Source organism: Octodon degus, unplaced genomic scaffold, assembly GCF_000260255.1.
Source record: "Octodon degus isolate 3935 unplaced genomic scaffold, OctDeg1.0 scaffold00085, whole genome shotgun sequence".
NCBI lineage: Eukaryota > Metazoa > Chordata > Mammalia > Rodentia > Octodontidae > Octodon > Octodon degus.
Genome location: NW_004524661.1, coordinates 2,789,746 through 2,795,365, shown reverse-complemented (window position 1 = coordinate 2,795,365; position 5,620 = coordinate 2,789,746). Strand labels below are relative to the sequence as shown.

Genomic DNA, 5,620 nt, shown 5'->3' with positions numbered 1-5,620 from the left:
GCCCGCAGCCCCCTGGTCGGCCCCGGCCGCCGCGCCTGTTGCGTCGGGTGGAGGTGAGGGCCGGGTGGGCAGGGCGTGGGGGAGGCGGGCTCCTCTTTCCCACCCCGTGTGAGGTCGGGGCCTCCCTCCCCGCTGGGTTTCCTCGCGAGGGTCGGGCTTCCCTCCATCCTGCAGCCTGTGTCTCCGCCCGCCTGCTGTCTCGCCTCCGTGACTCATGACAGGGTGTCCCAAGCGTGATGGTGCCCTGGAGCGCGGGACGCCTTCAGCACTTTCCCAGGCCTCGCTGCTCGGGTGCGAGCTCCCTACCTTCCCAGCGATCTTTCGCACCCCGAAAGCTTCCTCACGTCCGCAGTGTGGCGCAGACCCCACCAATCCCTGTCTGTGTTTGTGCGCCGCTGCTAAGGTGGTCTTAGTGTCTGTGTGGGTGTGGGACGTGATGGGTGGTTCCAGAGCTCTCTTCGTGGACATCCATCCCTAAACCAAGCATGACCCGGAAAGCCTGGTGTTTTACGGGCTTGTCACAACCTCCAGCTTAGAGAGTGGCTTTTGTTTGTTCCTTTTTTGGTTTTGTTTTTGCCTTTAAAAAAGAAAACTTAAGAACAAGTAGACAAAAATTAAAAGTTATATTAACAGTGCTGCACACTTCTTTTCCTGGAAACCTGGGATATGGCCCTTTTGTGACTTTTATCCTTTATGTGAAATGCTCATACCTTCAGAATTCCCTTTTTTAAATAAAGTTCATCATGAATAAAATCACCATCACAATTCACTTTCTCAGGTTTGCATGCTGCTTTTCACTTTTCTGGTTCCTCTCTTTTCAAATTCTGCAATTTTACTTAACCAACTGATGTGAACAGAAAAGAGCACTTAACTATGATGTTACTGTATCTAAACCCTGGACATAACTGTATAGTAGTTTTAAAAGAACTGCTAGGTCTATAGTTGAACTTAAGAGAGGATTCTACATTGCAGAGTTTTTTCTTTATCATGGTCACTTTTTTCTGTTCTCTTGAACTTGAATTTAGATGAACCATTTTGCTAGCTGCAGGTATGTAGAACCTTATATAGGACATTTGATTCAAGGAAAAACCCTTATTACTTAGAGCAAGTTAAACCTGTATTATGTATGTGTCCTGGAAGACTTCTGTTTCTTTTGTTGCTTTAACAATTTAACTTAGTTACGGTGTACTACAGAGTACTGGCAGATCTCAGGACTTTGGGCGTTGCCTATAAACTACATATATAATACGGACACAAATAGGGGGGGTAACTGCCTTTCAGATTAGGTTAAAGGTGACTGTCATCCTTGAACAATTTCAGGAAAGTGGAGTCTGTACTTTAAAAAAACAATACAACAAAAATCCTCAACAACTTATAATTGGTCAAGAGTAGATATATCCTGAAGGCATATGAATAAAGCATTAGAAAAAACTGTTGATGTAACCACCAAAACACTCTTCTTGACTTGGGTACTGCTTGGAGAGAATCAAAACATAACTATGTATATAGCTGTAGTCAGGTTCCTTAACCTCTGTCAGCCTTAAATTTCTCTGATATTAAAGTCAATTTCCTGCAGTTTTGTAATTTTAGAATTTTAAGTATTTCCTGATGTCTGTTCTCTGAAATACAAAAATCATATATGGACTTGAAGTGTTAAAGCAAGAATCTTCCCGTGGTGTGCTATAATCACAGCAGGCTGAGAGGCTGAGGTAAGAAGATCACAAATTCAAGTCCAGCCTGGCTGTTTAGCACCTTAGCGAAACTCTGTCTTAAAAAAATAAAGGGCTCAAGGGCTGGCCAAATAGCTCAGTGGATTAAAGCACCTGCATGCAGGCGCAGGGCCCGGGTTCCATCCTTGGGCCTGCCATGCTGGCCCCTGAGTAATCCCAGCTCTTGGGAGGCTGTAAACAGGCAGATCGTTATGAGTCTGATCTAGTAGTGAGACCCTGAAAACCCTGTAGACCCTTCCCTAAATAAATAAATTAATTAAAAATAAAAAAATAGAGGGCTGAACATGTAGCTCCCTGTATAGACTCCATTGCAATTCCCAGGACTGGGAAGGGGAAAGAAAAGAAAAGACAGAGCAGAAGCCATGTATATATACCTATAAGTCCAGCAACTCTAGAGGCTGAAGCAGGAGGATCACTGTTTGAGGCTAATGTAAACAGTTTTGCAAGACGCTGTCTGAAAAAATGAAAAAAGTGCTAAGGATGTGCCTTAGTAATGTGGCTTCAGTCACATGTATCAGGAGAAAAAAAGGTACAGGTTTAAAAGCATTTTATAAAGAAAAACCTTAAGTGAATGGGCATTAATGAAGAAGAAAGCAGTATGCTCTATAGAATACCTGGAACAAGATGGAGATTAATGAAATCATAGGATTTTCACCTTGCAGGTGTCTTCAAGAACTTTTTTCCTCCAAGCCTCTTATTTGATGCAATTAAATGTATTGTATAAGCACTGATGGTGAGAGCTTTAGAGACGAAGGACTCAAACTGCAATTCAGTACCCACCTATTTATCACAAAGTGCCAACATTGAAATTAGACTTGAATATCTTGTGTGTGACTGCTGAGACGACATGGCTGTGTGCTGATAGGGGGCTCTTCATGCCATAGATTTGCCACCATTTATATAAGGCACTGGGTGCTTTAGCTGAGATACAGCTGAGGGAGAGGTTTAATAAAATTTAGGGCAAGCACTGAAGTAGCATTACAGATTTAGAATTAAAATCTGTTGACTACCATTAATAGTAAAATAAAATTTGATATGAAAATACTGGATATTCTACAGGTTAATTTCGCTTTTTATTGATATAAATTGGACAACTTGATAAAAGAAAAAAGTACTTAAAAGGCCAGAATCTGTAAAAGAAAATATATGAAATAATAGATATACTGGGGAAATTTCACCAGGGGATCAGTACAGTAAATAAATAGCACAGGTAAGAATGTAGAAACTTGAGACAATTGGTCAGAGTGAAAATTAGTGAAACCCCATGGATATGTGTTTGGAAAACTTTAAAAACCAAAAGAGATTTATGGACACTTAAGAGATATGCACACACCTGTAATCCTATTACTTTAGAGGCTGAGGCAGGAAGATCATAATTTCAAGGCCAGCCTGAGTTATTCTGTGACATTCTGTAAGAAAAGTAATGGTAGGGGCTGAGGATGTAGTTCAGAGCCAAAACCCTGGCTTCAGTCCACATTACAATAAATGAACACATACATACATACAATTTTAAAAAGTACTGGGTAAAAGCTGTGGTTTATACTAGAGCACTCCTGTGTATCATCCCTAGCCTCTCCTGCCCACCAAAAAAAAAGATTTAATGCTTCAGAGGCAGAGGAAATTTGTGAGTTTGTGGCAAGCCTGGGATGTATAACAAGACCCTGCCTCAAAAACAAAAGATTTTATTTTTAACCCTTTAAATGCTTGGTAGTTGTTATAGTCTTAACATAGGATATCGATTTCTTACACGATAACAAGATTTAATTTCTTTTTAGTTATACATGGAGTATAGATTGATTTGATTTCTTTTCTTTCTTTCTTTGTTTTGTACCAGGAATTGAACTCAGGGCCTCTAGCTTGCCAGGTAGGTGCTATGGTGCTGAGTTATGTCTCCAGCCCAGGATATAGATTTCTTACGTGATACAAGATTTAGTGTTTTTTACTTATTTACCTTGTGATTGTATAAGATGCCAGTTACCTGTTTTATAACTACTATATTCCAACACTTTTTGCCTTTGTTTACTTCCTTATTGGGGCTTTATTCTCTTTCTACCTCTTAAAATTTTCCAGTTTTATGCTCAGAATTTCACCTTGTGGAATCTTGTGTTATTGTGACCCCTAGAGATTTCTCCTTATGAATTATAATTTGTGTCACTTATTTCACATGTCAGATATAACTTCCTGACATTTACTCTGTTGTATCACCAGTTTTTAGGAAACATTTTGCTTCTCTTTTTCTAGAAAGTTAGAAACCTGATGAAGTGACAATGGGAGACCCAGAGAAGGGGGAGCCACTTTCTCTATAATTTATTTTCTGGACTACAGGTCATTCACTAAACAGATTTATTAACTGTTCCCTTAATTTGCTAATTTATTGTATTTTTCTTACATTTATTAAGTGCGTAAGTGATCCATGCCTTCATGGACCTACAGTCTAATAGTGTAAAGAACAAATATGTGATAAATTTAAAGTGAAAAGATGAATTCAATGAAAGAAAAGAACAAAATGCTGAGAGACAAATGGGGAAGATTTTTAGCATTAATGGTCAAAGAACCCTTTCTCAGCTGGTGATATTTAACATAAGATATGAAGAATAAGCCCAACAGGTAAAAAGGGAAAAGATAATCCTGGAAGAGAGAAAAATATGTTTGAAGAGTATGAAACAAAAAAGTTAATTTACAATATACTTTAAAAATACGACATAGAACAAAAAATACCATTTTGAGAATAGATTGGAGAAAGATAAGAGTGAAAGCAAAAATACACTGTAGTTACTTATGTAGGTAAGAGAAGATTATAACAGGATATAGGGTGGCCGATATAGAGACAAAGAAAAGTAAAAGTACTATATAAATACTGTATATTTTCTTTGCATTTCCTCTGAAATACATGTATTTGAAGGAGCTAGGAAATGGCAAGGTTTGAGGAGTAGCAGGTGGACAATTGACAGCTTTATGATGGATTTAGTGTAAGAGGGAAGGTGTCACATTATTTCATTGATGGTTCCTGGCACAGAGAACTAGATAGATGATAGTGTGTGATTTATTGAGATGAAGATGATGAAAGGGAGGCAGGAGGATCACTGATAGTTTGAGACCAGCTGCATAGAGAATTCAAGGCCAGCCTGAACTACATAGACTGTGTCTAAAAATTATCTTAAAAAAGATTTGAACACCATCACTAACCAACTACCTTTGAAGGATGAGTCTGCCTTTATGAGAATGTTACCTCAGGATACATTTAAGAATATGTGTGATTCTATACTAAGATGTGTTCATAGAGTTTGAAAAAAAAAAACAAACTTCATATATATATGTATTCATTTTTATATTTCAGAATTTCTGATAACATATCATCTTAATAGGTTCAGTTTTTAAAGTTTCATTTGTGGATATTTTCATAATTCAGATTTGATTAGATTTATTTTAAGAGAACTCAAATGCTGATTGAGCAGCTCTAATCTGAAAATCCAAAATTAAAAACCTGAAACATTTAGTTGTCTACCTATAGCTAGATAGAATTCAAGGCCTGCTGTATGCTAAGCAAGTGCTTTTCCACTGGGCTGCCAATTCTGAAACATTTTGAGTTTTGACATGATAGCACAAGTAGACCTCACATGGTAGGTCCAAGAGGGGCCTTATGTGACATAATAGCAAAAGTGACTTCTTATAATAGGTAGCAGTCAAAATAAAGGTGCACTAAAAATATTGCATAAGTTTTTCTTTAGGTTGTGTGTAGAAGGTGTATATTAAGAAAATGGGGGGGGGCGGGGAGATGGCTCAGTGGATCATGTGCTTCCCTGGTAAGTGCAAGGGCCTGAGTTCAATCCCTGGTCCCCGCCCCCCCCCCGAAAAGTCCCAGCCCAGGTGCAGCGTGGGCCGGACCCTCT

General features: G+C 39.0%; 1 protein-coding gene across 7 annotated transcripts in view; it reads left to right on the top strand.

The window, feature by feature from the left end:
- Chd9 (chromodomain helicase DNA binding protein 9) overlaps nucleotides 1-5,620 on the top strand; it is a 225,957-nt gene that overhangs the window by 30,691 nt on the left and 189,646 nt on the right. The window lies entirely within an intron of this gene.